The sequence below is a fragment of the Wyeomyia smithii genome, chromosome 3, assembly GCF_029784165.1.
Source record: "Wyeomyia smithii strain HCP4-BCI-WySm-NY-G18 chromosome 3, ASM2978416v1, whole genome shotgun sequence".
In the NCBI taxonomy this organism is placed as follows: Eukaryota; Metazoa; Arthropoda; class Insecta; order Diptera; family Culicidae; genus Wyeomyia; species Wyeomyia smithii.
The window spans coordinates 169829646-169846971 of NC_073696.1; positions in this window are offsets into that span (position 1 = coordinate 169829646).

Here is a 17326-nt window from a genome sequence, read left to right on the forward strand (position 1 = left end):
TTAGCTCCTTTTCATTTACGCTCCCATGCACACAAACAAGATCCATACAATACAATCGGCCTAATTGTCTGCCGCTTGCCACCATTTCGCCATCATTCTCAACGATCACGCGCCCATAAAAAAACACCTTTTTACCGGTATTTTCCAATCGTCAAAGCGATAGTAGATTTAGTGACAGTTCCGGTATATACAGAACATCGTTCATGCTAACTTGGATTGTCTCATTATTCACTAAAGCATTGGCAATAATTTTACCTTTATAGTGCGCAAGTAAATTAACACCGCTTTTTGCTGTCTGGATGACCATCGGTTGGTCCAATTTCTCCAAGCTCTCGAACAATAGCTTGTTATTGGCCATGTGCTCAGAGGCACCGCTGTCTAAAAACCACCTACTATCAGTTACATTACTAGCCGCTGCGATTTCTTGCCGATCATCCGCAGCTACAAACGAAACAGTTTTTGCCCCGACGTTGGCCTTTTGTGCAACGTGTTTCATTTGCCTTTGACTATCAGCTCTGTTATTGGCCGAAATCGATTTTGAACACTGCGCTCTTTTATGGCCAAGTTCACCACAACCAAAGCATTTCAACTTTCTTTTAGATTTTACAGCGAATGCAGCCTCTTCCGTGTCTGCTGCACTTCTCTGTCCTTTGCGTTTGGCTTCAACATCCAGGTATTTCTGCCGTACTGAATCCATCGTAAGATTTTCCGAGACAGCTTCCATAGCAGTGGTAACTGCATCGTAGGATTCTGGCATGGTTAACATAAGATGACAAATCACGTCTTCTTCATCCATTTTAGCGCCAGCACCTTTGATTTCACGCACTAATTGATCGAAACGCAGAAAATGGTCTTGCATATTTTCGTTTTCCTTGAATCGCATCGAAAGCAGGCGTCGCTTTAGCAGAAAACGATTGGTTATGCTTTTACGCTCAAAAACGTGATGCAATCCATTCCATATTTGCTTTGGGCTCTCTTTGTCTTTCACATATTCAAGATGGCTATCAGCCACCGCTTAAATTAAAACCGAACGACATTTGTTGTCCTGCCTTATGCGCACTGTCCTTTTTACTTCCTTCGCTGCTACCTCGGCAGCCTCAGCACCGACTGGAATTTCCTAAAAATCTTCTTCTTCCGCCGCTTTTTCCACGCAATGCAGTACCTCGAGCTGCTGGAGGTATGCTCGCATCCGGAAGCTCCAATTGTTGAAGCCCTTTCCGTCAAACGGCCTGATCCTGAGGATCTTGGCTTCCTCTTCCATCGCGCACTACTGACCGATATCTTATGCGAATCTCGAAAAAGTTTTTACCGCGTTAACTGAGCTACATAACCTTTTGGGTTTCGGACAACTAACTCGACACGTGCGTACCGTATGAAATCAAGAACAAGAGAGAAAATATATTTGACGTTTGTATTACACGTTTACACTAGAATTGCCAATTGGGCAGAACCGAAATACACTCTTAACAGATTCTGGTACCAGCGTTTCTGGTACCCACGTTTTGGTTGGTTTGCCCTAAAACAAGTGAAATAGAGTAAACGTCCCATTTTTTCGGTAGACTTATTTTCGAGTAAATGTCGTTTTAGATGGAAAAAACAAGAGCTCAACATTTGTTTTCAGTACAATGTGCACTTTCAATGAATAAGATAAGTATTGTAAGTATTTGAAATGAAATATTACCGCCGTGATAAATATATGATTGGTTGGCAACATGTTGACGTTTATGGGCCCCTGGTTACAAACACCATAAGAGCATGCTTGTCATTCTCCTCAGTGTGTGGGAAGAGAGGAGAAAAAAACACCGCGCACTTGCCTTTCAGTATGTGCTGCGTGTAGCAATGCTTTCACAGTTTCACCACTCTGCTTCTTTTTGCACTCCAAAGTGTCTCAACCACTTACAGAGGGACAAACAAACTTCCAGCTCACCTCACATCTAAGAGGAACAAGAGGGGTGAACCACTCTAAAGAGAATTCGCAGAAGTACACCACAGTGTACACTGGCGAGTAGTCCGGAAACATAAGTAAACTCGACCGGCACGAGCAACGCAGTCAATTTTTTTTTCTCCCGACCTCTTTTCCTCTTCTGCCATGCTCAAGAAACAAACTGTAAAAGCACCGCTGATAGTTCTGCTGTGTAATTATTGTGCGTAATGTCCATACGTGTGAGAAAGTACACTATAGTTCATTGTCTCGCAAGAGAGAGATTTCAGAATTCACCGCGGTGCTTTCTGGAAGCTCGTTCTCTTCTAGAATGTGCGTTGATTTACTCTTCAGTGTGAAAGCAGTTGTTTCCGCAGTGCAAAATATTCTTCTGCACTCTAGAGATTTTCTGAGGTGGAAAGACAGATCTGCACAAGAGATAATACAAATCGAAACAATGCTCATGAACCTAGGCAACAAAATAAGCACTACTATTGGAAACATTGAACATGTTACTTTAAAGCACTCTGCTTCCCAGGATGCGATAGGATAATTTACGATGAGCTATATCCACGCATCTTCGGAGCTGAAGCGCTGCATGGACTTTGTTGGACAGGATAGAAGGTATCGAAATGCGGGCTCCGCACACTGTTTCCAAAAAAAAAAAAAAAAGATTTCAGAGCCGTGGTGCCTTCAACAAAGTTGATCCATGAATTATTCTCCTTTAGAGTTTGAAACTAATTTCACTTGTTTTATTTAAAAAAATAAAAATTCAATTTGCTGGCCAAATTTGTAGCATTTAATAATAAACAACTTTGTCAAAGACACCATAACGCTATCTGCCTATTTAAATGGATTTTTACTCCTGAAAACCCTCCTTTTAAATATAACATTCAGTAGTGATTTTATACAGTTTTTCAGTGTTCTACAATGTTGTTTGCTATAACGAAACAAACATTATTACCAAGCAAAGTTTATTTGTATCTCTCATATTGCTTTGGTTATTGATGATTTTTGTTAAAACAATGCACTAATTTACTAACAGCTATCTTCAAAACCTGCATATTTCTGCAGACTAAACCATTTATATATTGAAGTTTAAGTAAAACATCATTCAATCCAGATATAGGCATTTGTCTCCTGTGTGATGTATGTAAGTAAATTATTGCATCTGTTCTAAGTTCTTGAAATAGTATTTTTTGCGTATTATAATTATTTAAAGTTTTGTAGAATAACTCAAGGTATACATACTTAACTGCGTAATGCTTTCTCGGTAAAGTAAAATACAGAACTACTTGAAAATATTTTAGTTTACCGTTGTTCGGTAAAAAATTGCTGAGAAATCGGAAACTCAACATGTTTACCGCAATATCGTAAAATTGTTTACCGAAAAAAATCCGTAAAACCGAAAACTTCCGAGTTCAGTAAACTAAAATACCGAATCTCGGAAACCAGACATTATTTAACCGAGATTTCGTCGAACAAAAACACTCTTACCGAGATTTCTGACAACTGAGCTGTCAGAATTATTGAAGTTTGATGACGACATTAGTTATTACCACCTTTGCGCTACCTGTTTCATTACACTTTTACCTACACATGAAATTATCTACTGTAACCTTGTTTTCACAATAAAAGCGTGTTTCCGTTCGTTCGCACTTTAATATGTATTTCTCGCTATTTAATCTAAATGATTTCCAAAACCACCGCTTCTTATAAATCAACAGGTTTTGGGCCCGGACACAAGTAGCGAAGGAAGTTGATTTAGTAAGCGGTAGAAATACTAAACGAAAAAAAAGTTAGCATTTTGGTCGAACGTTCTCGGTCGTCGCGGCAATACGTTTTCTATTTTCGGGTAACAAAATGGCGGAGAAAGCTTGAATAGAAAAATTGGTGGATCATAACTGGCCCCTGTGTAAATATAAAATCGGATTAATTATCGGTGAAAAAGGTTTAGCAGACGTTTTGGAAGGAGAGATACCAAAAAATCCCACGAAGGAATGGTTACTGCAAGATGGAATTGCACAATTTGTAATTGGACTGGCGTTGGAAGATACCCAGCTGTGTCAAGTCATGGGAAAGGCCACGACCAATGAAATGTGGAATTCTTTGCTGCAGTACCACGAACGAAAATCTATGTGCAGAAAGGTTTATCTCATGGCTGAGCATCTCTTTCAAATCACTATGTTGGTGAATCGTTTGGCTGGAATAGGAACTACAATGGATGATCACTGGTTAGTTGCCATTATACTGTCTAGCCTCCCGGAGTCATACGATATGCTCATAATGTCACTTGAGTCGCGTCCGGAGGAGGAGTTATCACTTAATTTTGTGAAGGGTCGACTGCACGACGAATAGCGACGGCGGAACGAGGAACAACTGCTTCCAGCTCCGGAAAAGGCGCTGCAGATTAACAGTAAATTTAAGCCTAAGGTGTGCTTTCATTGCGGAAATGAGGGGCACTTCAAGCGCGACTGTCGAAAATTGAAGAACGATCAGAAAAAATAGGTTTTTTTCAGAAAGAAGGTGCCCAATCGTACAAAGTAAACAAAGTGGAATCGAACAATGATCAGGAAGCTTGTTTTAGTATGGGTCACAAATCGATATGTTAAGTCTGGTATATAGATTCTGGATGCACATCACATATGACGGAAAATGTAAACATGTTAACGTTAGTCGACACATCACATCAAGAAAATGTTTGTCTCGCGGGTGGGGAGAAAGTGTTTTCAGGCGGTGTGGGCATTAGCAAGTTGGGTGCTGTCAACGATACGGGTGACCGTGTACATTTGACAATCAAGAATGTCCTACATGTTCCGGTATTGAAAAACAATCTTTTGTCTGTCAGCAAAATCGCCGATGAAGGATACGAAGTAATATTTGATAAAACTGGATGTAGAATCGTTAAGGATGGAAATGTTACTGTCACAGGAATAAGAACGGGAAATCTTTATCAGCTGAAAGTTCACGGTGAGCGATCATTGCAAGTGGATGTTGGTCATCGAAAGGAATGGCAACATATTTGGCATCTTCGTTTGGGACATAGAAATCACCAGGACATCGTTAAAATTGTTCGAGAGGGTCTTGGGAGAGGTTTGGATCTTACGGATTGCGGAATTCGTTCAGTGTGTGCTACGTGCTGTGAAGGTAAGCTCTCACGAATACCTTTTCCTGAAGCATCGCAATCAAATTGGAAAGCAATTTTAGATTTGTGCATTCTGATTTGTGCGGCCAGATTGAAGTCATGACGCCAAGTGGCAACCGTTATGTTATGACTATGATAGATGATTTTAGTCGCTACACGACGATCTATTTGCTGAAGACAAAATCACAGGCTGAAGATAAAATAAGGGATTTTATCAACATGGCTCGAACACAGTTTGGAAAAGTTCCGAAAGTCATTAGAACTGATGGTGGAGGAGAATACTCGAGTCATTCTCTCAAATCTTTACTTAATGCAGAAGGAATAATCTTGCAGCAAACTGCACCGTGCAGTCCTCAGCAAAATGGTCAGGCGGAGAGAAAAAACAGATCGTTGATTGAAATGACTCGTTGTTTGCTCATGAGTGCAGTTATGGAGAAGAAATACTGGGGCGAAGCAGTATGTACAGCCAACTATTTTCTTAATCGTCTGCCTGCGTCGGCCACTGGAAAAACACCTTACGAGCTGTGGTTTGGTGAGAAACCAGTTTACAGTTACCTACGCATCTTCGGATCGATTGCATATGTGCACGTGCCAAAAGAACGACGCAAAAAGCTGGATCAGAAAAGCGTTCGTATGATTTTTGTCGGTTATGCTGAAGGTTGAAAAGCATATCGATTTCTCGACCCTGCGACAGACAGTATAACAATTAGCAGAGATGCTAGGTTTCTAGAGGAGGTTGCTGGTATAGAAACAACAAAGGATTAGCACCATCATTGAGCGAAATTCTTGTTGGTAATACTCGAACAGAAAGAAAAGACCGGTTTACAAATGACAGATTTATTTAATCTGTATCTTGGAGCAGTTGAAAATGAACCAACTATTCCTGGCTGAAAATTCTTGCTTTTATACCCTCCCAGGATGTTTATATGTTACCAAAGTAACGACGCTTATGTACTACAGTAGAAGCCGTCAGCCTGGTTGTTATTTATGAGATATCCTTGACAACTCAGATCCTGTCTTTGGTAAAACAACGGGTTGCTGTTTTCACACCCCCTCCCAATCCGACATGCCTAGGTTCGACGTAAGTAACTTGAAACGGGTGCCTTCCAGCGGTTTCGTGAATAGATCCACCAGTTGGTCATGGGTTCCGATTGGCTCGATATTCAGGGTTCCACTTGCCACTAGATCCCGGATAAAGTGATGTTTCACGTCAATGTGCTTCGTCCTCTTACTCTCCAGGTTCTTGGCCATGCAAACGCATCCATGATTGTCCTCATATATTGTCACAGGTTTTGCAGTCATATGAAGATCTTCCAGGACCCCGCTGATCCACACAGCCTCGGTTGCTGCAGCGCTGAGAGCGACGTATTCGGCTTCGCTCGACGAAAGCGACACGGTGGACTGCTTTTTGCTACTCCAGGATACGGTGCACCCATACACCGTAAAGATAAAGCCGCTCACCGACTTCCGGTCCTGAAGGTCGGTCGCCCAATCGGCATCAGCATAACCGACGAGAGCTTTTCCTTCGGTGTTCCTTCGATAAACGAGATTTAAGGATTTGGTCCCGTTCAGGTATCGTACCACTCGCTTCAACGCATTCCAGTGTACGGTTGAAGGCTGCTGCTGGAATCGACCAAGATATCAACAGATATCCGGCCTGGCACAGAGCATGATATACATCAGGCTGCCCAGTAGCTCTCGGAACGGTTCACCAGCATTGGGTCCTCCAGTAGGCAGTTGGATACCTTTTTCCATCGGAGTTCTAGTCGGATTGCATTTACTAATGCCAAAACTATCAAAAACCTTCATGATGCTGGCTGCTTGCGATAGTCTCAAAAACCCCTTAGTATGGTTGTAGTCGATGCGCATTTCAAGAAAATGCCGCAGTTCGCCACAATCCGTCATGGCAAATACGGATGACAGCTTCTTTTTTAGTTGGATGATGGAAGCCAATTTTCGTCCCGCAATCAGAAGATCATCAATGTACAGGATAATAAACAGCTCGTCCTTGTCACGGTATCTGACATACAAGCAGTAGTCTCGCTTCGACCGGACAAATCCCATCTTTTCAATTTTAGCGGTGAACTTCTGATTCCAGCATCGCGGTGATTGCTTCAGTCCGTAAAGCGACTTTTGCAATAGGCACGCCATTCCCGATGCAGATTTCACTCCGTCTGGAACACATGTATTTTTTTTTATAGGGGGGGGAGTTTGTAATGATTTATTTATGTACTAAAATATCTATTCAGAATTAGTATTGTGTGTTCTGCCACAAATGGTGTCATTTCAACACTATTATATATATTTGTACGCTTTTTAGTATTATTGAATGTTATTAGCTTTCGCAGTTAAGATAATGTAATTGTAGGAAAATTATTAAACCTACTTGTCAAGAAAAAAAAGGAATAAAAGGAATAAAACGAAACTTAAAATAAACTTAAAACTATCTTACTGACTATAAAGTGAGCTTATCGTTGCAATTGAGGATTGCAACGATTTTTGTCGGAATTTGTTGATAATTTGGCTTGACATATTTTCTAATGTTTCTACATTAGTGAGCTCGTTCGTGCTAAACCAGGGAGGACGCTTCAAAATCATTTTCAAAGTTTATTCTGAATCCTTTGAAGTGTCTTCTTCCTGGTTGCACAACAACTTGTCCAGATGGGAACTGCATATAACATTGTTGGTCTAAATATTTGTTTGTAAATTAACAGTTTATTCTTGAGACAAAGTCTAGAATTCCTGTTGATAAGAGGATATAAACATTTGATATACTTATTGCACTTTGACTGGATATTTTCAATGTGCTCCTTGAAAGTAAGATTCTTATCATAAATTAGCCCTAAGTATTTAACTTGATCAGACCAATTTAAGACCACACCGTTCATATTAATAGCGTGGTTATGGGTGGGTTTGAGAAATGAAACTCTTGGCTTATGAGGAAAAATAATTAACTGTGTTTTTGAAGCATTAGGGGAAATCTTCCATTTTTGTAAGTATGACTTTTTTGAAGCCGACTGCATATAACACGAAGGCTTTTTCCTTTTGCGGAAATGCTTGTATCGTCACAAAACAGAGATTTCTCACAACCTGGTGGTAAATCAGGAAGATCAAAAGTAAAATGTTATATAAGATTGGGCCCGAGATTCTCCCCTGAGGCACACCAGCTCTAACAGGCAATCTATTAGATTTACCATTTAGATAGATAACCTAAAGAGTGCGGTCAGTTAAATAACTTTGTATCATTTTTGTGAGGTAAAGCGGAAAACTGAAATTTGACATTTTAGCTATTAAACCTTTATGCCAAACACTGTCGAATGCCTTTTCTATATCTAGAAGAGCAGCTCCAGTCGAATAGCCTTCAGATTTATTAGTTCGAATCATATTTGTTACTCTAAGTAACTGATGAGTAGTAGAATGCCCATGGCGAAAACCAAACTGCTCATTTGCAAAAAATGAGTTCTCATTAATATGTGTTATCATTCTATTAAGAATTATTCTTTCAAAAAGTTTGCTAATAGAGGAAAGTAAACTAATTGGTCGATAACTTGATGCCTCAGCTGGATTCTTTTTTTTTTTTTTAAAATTGGAGTGACTTTGGCATTTTTCCATTTCGTAGGAAAATGTGCTAGTGCAAAGCATCTGTTAAAAATTTTTACTAAGAAATTTAAAGAGTTTTCGGGAAGTCTTTTGATGAGGATATAGAAAATCCCATCATCTCCTGGTGCTTTCATGTTTTTGAATTTTTTGAGAATGGTTCGCACCTCATTCAAGTTTGTCTCCAATACCTCTTCGAAAAGAAATTCTTGGGTGGTGATCTGAACATACTTTTGGTTTATTTCATTTTCAATAGGACTTACTACGTTCAAATTGGAGTTATGAACACTCTCTAACTGCTGAGCAAGTTTTTGAGATTTTTGTTCATTCGTTAGAAAAATGCAATCACCATCTTTAAGGACTGGAATTGGCTTCGAGGGTTTCTTAAGAACCTTCGAAAGCTTCCAGAAAGGTTTTGAATGAGGTTTTAGTTGTTCAACTTCTCTCATGAAACTCTCATTTCGCAAGAGAGTGAATCTATGTTTAATTTCCTTTTGTAATTCTTGAAAAATAATTTTCAAAGCAGGATCACGAGATCTTTGGTATTGACGTCTCCGTATGTTCTTCAAACGTATAAGAAGTTGAAGTTCACTGTCAATAATTGGTGCATTAAATTTCACTCTTGCCTTAGGAACTGATAAATTCCGGGCATTGAGTATTAAGCTGCTAAAATTTTCTTAGTCTCTGTCAATGTCAGCACTACTTTGTAAAATAATATCATCATTCAAATTTTCCTCGATCGTAGAACGATATCTATCTCAATTAGTCTTGTGATAATTTAACACAGATCTAGTGGGATTTAAAATAGTTTCATGGGAAATAGAAAATGTTATGGGAAGATGATCAGAATCGATGAGTTAATAAATCACTGCATGAATGGCTTTGATTTGTTAGTACCAAATCAATTGTAGATGGATTCCTAATAGAAGAATAACATGTAGGATCATTTGGAAATAAAACTGAATAAAATCCAGCCGAGCAATCATTAAACAATATTTTTCCATTGGAATTGCTTTGAGCATTATTCCAAGATCGATGTTTCGCATTAAAATCACCGATGATTAAAAATTTAGATTTATTTCTTGTGAATTTTTGCAAATCTCCCTTGAAACAATTTTTTCGCTTAACAGTGCATTGAAAAGGCAAATACACTGCGGCTATAAATAAAATGCCAATACTTGTTTCTATTTCAATTCCCAAACTCTCGATAACTTTGGTTTCAAGATGGGGTAAAACACGATGTTTTATTCGACGGTGGATAACTATTGCAACTCCACCACCGGCAATATCAATTCTATCAAACCTATGAACTATAAAATTTGGGTTCTCTTTTAGTTTAATATTTGGCTTTAAAAGCGTTTCAGTCACAACTGCAATATGCACATCGTGGACTGTTGAAAAATTGAAAAATTCGTCCTCTTTCGCTTTTAAAGAGCGAGCATTCCAATTTAGAAAATTTACAGCATTATTTAAAATCATTGCTGAATTTCAATTTCATAACAATATTAGTTGTAAATTTTATACCTTCTTGAACAGCCTCGTACATCGAGTTACAGTTCAACAAAACGGACATTAGCTGCAGCATGAATTGTTGTAGGTATTCAATCTTTTCGGGAGTTGGATTACCTAAATCAATACTGGCTGACTTTTCAGCACCAAACACGAATGGTTTGTTACTGTTTGAATTTGAAATATTACCTGAAAGGACACTCACATATGAACAGCCTGGTGTTGATTATTTTTCTGAAATTTGTTATCTGAATTTAAATTATTACCTACAGACACACCTGCTAATAAAAGTGCTGGTGATGCCTGAACAGTACTGAAAGTCTTTTGATTACCCACATTGACAACAGGTTGTTTAGAATTCCTACGTTGTCTATAAGCAATAATTTTTGACCTTACAGGACAATTAAAGAAATTAGATTTGTGATTTCCCCCACAATTTACACATTTGAAACTATTAGTGATCTCTTTCACGGGGCAGATATCTTTCGTGTGACTAGTGTCACCACAAATCATACATTTTGCAGCCATATGACAGTTTCGAGTTCCATGACCATAGGCTTGACAATTCCGACATTGCGTAAGATTATGGATTCCTCCATGTCTCTTGAAATTTTCCCACTTTATTCGCACGTTGAATAAAACACGTGCTTTTTCTAAACATTTTTAATTATGTACTTTAGTACGATCAAAATGTACTAAGTAATTTTCCTGGTGTATTCCAGTTTGAAAAATTTTGGCATTTGCCTTTCGTTTCATCAAAATTACTTGGTTGGAGGCAAAACCAAGTGATTCTGACAAACAATCTTGGATTTCATCAATACTTTGATCATTTGAGAGACCTTTCAACACAGCCTTAAACGGTCTCTCGTTTTTGGCATCAAAAGAGTAAAATTTATACATCTTTTCAGTCAAATACTGTAAAAGATGTTTATTACCATCAAAAGATTCGGCCAAAATACGAATTTCGCCTTGGCGACCAATTTAAAAATTAACTTTCACATTCGATAGAAATGATGAAAGTTCTGATCGAAATGCTTTAAAGTTTGCTACAAATACCAGGTGGAACTTTAACCTTTTTCATAACGGCTTTATGCTCAGTATGAGAAGTTTTGAATTCTAGATCCCCAACAGAAGAAAGAATATCATACCTGTTAGTCGAAATTTCAGTGTCACTTGGGGGAGATGCCTCACGTTTCCTTGATGCCGCATCAAAGCGGGCTTTTTTATTTTTTCCAGGCATAACTGGACAACTTCACTACACTTTCACTTCACTATAGAATTTGAGTAGAAATATCTCAAACCAAATTAATTCACTAAACACTCGTTAACTTTAAAAACAAATTTATTACTTTGCCTTTCAACAGGTAGTCTTTTAAAAAGATTGCCTGTTGAAAGCGAAAAACAATATTTTAATATCTCTCGGTAGTCTAAGACTTAGCCTCGAGCTGTTGGTAAAATGCGACCGTACTGTAGGACAGTTCAAGTCGATCTGCGTGGAACACATGTAGATTTTCTCCTTCAGCTCGCCATGAAGGAAAGCTGTCTTCACATCCATCTGGTGGAAGAAGAAGCCTTCGTGTACGCCTATTGCGAGAATGATTCTGATTGTTGCGAGCTTTGCCACCGGAGCGTACGTTTCATCGTAGTCAAGTCCTGGTTTCTGAAGAAAACCTTTCGCAACGAGTCGGGCCTTGTAGCGCACTGCCCGTCCTTGCTCGTCCTCCTTCACTCGGAAAACCCACTTGATCTGTAACGGTTTGGCATTTGAGGGGCATGGTACCAGCTTCCACACTTGTTTGCGTACCATTGCGTCCAGCTCATCCTGAATGGCTTTCAGCCACTCGTCGCGATCCTCTCGGGTAAGCACATCTTGGAAGGTTTGAGGAACGTCTAGGGGGGAAGACAACGAGGCAGAGGTTTCTCGGAAACCAGTGATATAATCTATCAACTTACCCGGAAACCTGCGCTCTCGTTCACTGTGCCTCGACAACTCGCCATTAGCATTGTGTCTTTCTGATGGTGAAGGGAGCGCGTCGGACTGTTCAGTTTGCTGTTCGGTTGGTTCGTTCCACTCAGGATCCTCGGCTGATTCTTCACCTGAGCCATCATTTTCATTTTCTGACTGTTCGGTTTCAGGAACTTCTGATTCAACATCCCCCTCTTGCTCGTACGACGGCAACATCAGTAACGGTTTCTCCTCTTTTCTAAGCTCAGAGGCATACGGAAAACATTTTTCGTCGAAACGAACGTCACGAGCAATAATTATCTTTCTACTTTGACGATTCCAAAGGCGGTAACCATTTGGAGCATATCCAATCATGATTGCTTCTTGGCTTTTGGCGTTTAACTTCTTCCGGAGTTGCTCGGGGACCCATGCATCCGAAAATCCGAAGCTTTGATAGATCCGGCTTGAATCCCGTCCAACACTCGGCCGGCGTAGTACCTTCCATTACTGCTGCTGTCGGGCTACGGTTGATCAAATAAACTGCTGCTAGAGCTGCTTCACTCCACATTTGCTTTGGCATTGGCGAATCAATTAACATGGTTCGTACTTTTTCCACAAGCGTCCTGTTGAATCGCTCAGCAACGCCATTTTGTTGAGGCGTGTATGCGATGGTAGCTTCAACCTGGATACCCTTAGCTTTGTAAAACTTCTTTTGTGCTGTCGAACAGTATTCTCGGCCTTGGTCTACCGTCAACTTCGAGATTCGCAAACCGAATTGCGCAGTCACCAGCGCTTCGTACTCCAGAAACTTCTCGAAGACCTCCGACTTCCTCTTCATAAGGTAAATCATGGCAAAATGTGTCTTGTCGTCGATGAATGACACGAAATACCTGGAACCATTCCAGACTGGAGGATCGATTGGACCGCAGACATCGGAATGAATCCGCTCGAGGGGTCGCTTTGCTCTTTTCCTTGTTCCATCGAAAGTGTCCCGACATTGCTTGCCCTGGGCACAGGCGTCGCAGAATCGATCCAGTCCCGGCTTGAAATTCACACCGGTTACCATTTCATTCTGCACTAGCTTGGCCATTCCACCTTGACCGAGATGCCCCAGGCGGCGATGCCACAATTCGTTTTGGTCTACTTGGCAAACATTTGCAGTGGATCCAATCACCTTGATGTCAAGCTCGTAGAGGTTACCTTTCATCGGCGCCGTTGTTATGACAACGCCGTTTTTCTTCAGAACCGCCTTGTTCTGCAAGAACAGCACCTCCACACCACCAGCCGCCAATTTCTTCACCGATAGCAGGTTGTCACGAAGATCTGGTACAAACAGCACTCTTCGTACGTTAAGAAGCACGCCATGGTTGCTGTATCCATTCTTCTCGCCTTCTTGCCTCGCCACCAGATTTTGGCCATCCTTCGCCACGTTAATCACAACCGGGGGATACAGATTGTCAACCGAGTCGAAAAACGTCTTGACATTCACCAAATGGTCCGTAGCTCCGGAATCCAATTTGAAATTGATCGTTTCACCATTTTATTTCGCCGCACCTGCCCGATTCACCATGAAACTAACCGCATTTTGCCCTGTAGTAACATGCGCTTCCTTCTGCTTGCAATCTCTCTGCATGTGACCTGGTTTCCCGCATTTGTGGCATTTCCCATTGAATTTTCTACTATTTCCATCACGCTTGCGTTGCTGCTTGCCTGTAAACGCTGCTGGTTTTTTACTCGTTGAATCGCTTGTTCGATCAGCACGTTTCTGCTCTTCCGCCAAAAGCCTCTGCTTGACCACGTCCAGGGTAAGTTCGTCCTCCTTCATGTTTTTCAGCGCTGTCACTAATGTATCGTACGAGTCCGGTAGGCTCAAGAAAAGCTGGGACACGAGATCTCCAGTCACAAGCGTTGCACCGGCCGTTTTTAGTTGCCGGAACAAATCATCAAACGCTAGAAGGTGGGATCGCATTGATGTCCCTTCCTTCATTCGCAAACGTCCGAGCTGTTTTCTTAGTAGGGTTTGGCTGGCCACCGACTTCTTGGCGAAAACTTCGTTGAGGCTCGTCCACATTTCCTTGGCGGTAGTCTTGTCCCGGACAACCTCCAGAACATCATCAGCCAGGAACCCGACGATCAAGCTCTTTGCCTTGCGGTCCACTTCCAGAAAAATCTTTCTCTCCGCTTCCGCCGCTGGAACGTCTTCCGTCAGCACCTGCAGTACGGCAGCCGCATTCAGGTACATTTTGACGCGAAAACTCCAATTCTCAAATCCAGGTCCACCGGAATATTGGGGAATTCTGTGTGCAGCTTCTTTCGGGGTGCCCATAACCTCTTGTTGGTAATACTCGAACAGAAAGAAAAGACCGGTTTACAAATGACAGATTTATTTTATCTGTATCTTGGTACAGTTGAAAATGAACTAACTATTCCTGGGTGAAAATTCTTGCTTTTATACCCTCCCAGGATGTTTATATGTTACCAAAGTAACGACGCTCATGTACTACAGAAGAAGCCGTCAGCCTGGTTGTTATTTATGAGATATCCTTGACAACTCAGATCCTGGCTTTGGTAAAACAACGGGTTGCTGTTTTCACAGAAATTAATACTGATGGCGTCCGAAAGGTGGATGAGGCTGATCCAAATGAAGAAGAAATTTTATTACCGCTAGTGCATAATGAATTTGCTGAAGACAGTGACCCTAATGAATCAGATTTCGAAGGGTTTCCTTGTGACGATTTTCTACGACGATCAAAGCGTGTAAATAAAACTACGCGTCCTCAACGACTGATCGAAGAAATAAATACAGTGCAGGTACAGGAGAAGAGCGAACCTTAGTCGTACAAAGAAGCAACATTGTGTGATCAAAAGCAACAGTGGCTGAGTGCAATGAAAGAAGAGCTTCAAGCGCATGAGAAACTGAATACTTGGGAGCTTGTTGATCTTCCAGAAGGTCGAAAAGCAATAGGAAGTCCATGGATATACAAAGTTAAGCGAAATGCGGATGGCAAAGTAATTAAGCACAAGGCGCGATTGGTGGCGCAGGGCTTTCGTCAAAAACTAGGCTTGGACTTCGAGGACGTATACGCACCAGTTGCGAAGCAAACTACTTTCAGAACACGCGATTGCTAGGCATATTGGAATGATTTTAAAGCATATTGACGTTAAAACTGCTTATTTGAACGGTCACCTCAACGAAGAAGTATATATGAAGCAGCCCCCCGGTTTTATAGCTGCTGGAGAGGAAACAAAAGTGTGTCGTCTACGCAAAAGTATATATGGGCTAAAACAGTCCGCTCGTTGCTGGAACCAGACGATAGAACATGTATTCAGAAACATCGGATTCAAGGCAAGCTCGGCTGACCCTTGCCTGTTTGTTGGCGAGAGGAATAAAAAGAAAATCTATATCATATTGTACGTCGATGATATAGTAATCAGCTGTGGGGATGAAAAAGAGACAGATAGAGTTTGGGAAGAGCTCAGTAAACATTTTGATATAACATGTCTTGGTCAAATTAGATACTTTCTGGGGTTGGAAATCGAGCGCCTAGCCGGGAAATATAGCATTTCGTTAGGAGGATACATACAGTTAATGTCCGAAAGAGTTGGTTTAGGTGCTTTTACCCATGCTGAGCAACCTTAAGCTGAACAGCTAAAGCCCTTGGTCTCCCCGGGACCGCCGTTAGGCATTACTTCAGGGAGAGGGCCCGTCGTGCTTTTCGCACTTACCTCTATGGGTAGCAGAGCAGCCTATACAGGCCAGTTAGTTAACTGTTAACTAACTGGGGCACATCGATGGTTTCCCGTCGATTGGAGCCCTGCAAAATACTAACGATCTGTGATGTGGCCGTGATGACCGCATCCCAGATTTCCCTATTTTCGCACATCCTACGCACGATGTTCTCTGGCGTGGTGTCCATCCCACTTATTGCCAGCATTTCGAACCGTTCCCGCTCGAAACGCGGACATGTGAAGAACACATGCTCCGCGTTTTCTTCCGCACCCGTACAAGCGGGGCACATAGGGGACTCGGCGTACCCGAACCTATGCAGGTACTGCCTAAAGCAGCCATGGCCTGACAGGATCTGTGTCAGATTGAAGGTTACTTCCCCATGGCGTCTATTAATCCAGCATGCTAACTCTGGAATGAGTCGTTTCGTCCATCTACCTTTTGTAGTGTTGGACCATTTCCTGGTTTGGGTGAGGCAAAATCTGTACGTACACCTATGGACGAGCTTTACGCTAGAGGCGAATCAGAAAGCGTACCGTTAGCTGACAACATCGCTTATAGGAGTTTGGTAGGAGCTTTTCTATATGTCGCGGTCAACACACGGCCAGACATTGCTGCTGCAGTTTCCATTTTAGGACGGAAATTAAATCAGCCTACCGAGGCTGACTGGATTGCCGCCAAACGAGTGGTAAGGTATTTACGCGGAACTATGAACTGGAAGTTATCTTTCGATGGATCATCGTTTTCCGTTTATGGATATTCAGACGCGAATTGGGCAGAAAATCGCGGTACCCGAAAGTCAACATCCGGATATGTGTTCATTTTAGCTGGAGCAGCAATTTCCTGGAGAAGTCGCCAGCAGAGCACAGTAGCACTTTCCTCTTTGGAATCAGAGTACATACCCGATCAGGAGAGCATAACTAAAAAATTACAAAATACTATCAACGCAAGATACAAATAACATATCTTGATACAATTTTTTATTTTTCCATATAATTTTGATAACAAAATTGAATCTGAATGAGTTATAATAACAAAACCTGAAATGAAGTAGTTCTGTAACAAGTCTCACTAATTTTTCGTTTTTATCAAAACCTGTTGTTTCTAACAATGTTTGTTATTATACTACAGGGTGGCCACTCATTTTACATTATCGAGTTCCCGCATTTTTCCCGACTTTTTCCCGCATGATTGCAAGAAATTCCCGATTGTCAAAAAAAGTAACTAGGTTATGTTCTATCGACAATTGAACGCCAATTTTTGAACCTTAAATTGGAAGTAATAGCGCATATCACTTCTACCGAATTTGCTCGGGACATTCTACACAAACAGTTGATTAGTCACATAAAATGCAACTTTTGTCTTTCCATGGTAAACAGGTTAAATATATTTTTTGCTTTCTGGGTTGGGTTTCGGCTACGCAGTCTGTCACGGATTCAAAACGGGTGTTTTCTACAAATGGGGTCGAAGAATCTGGGGTTG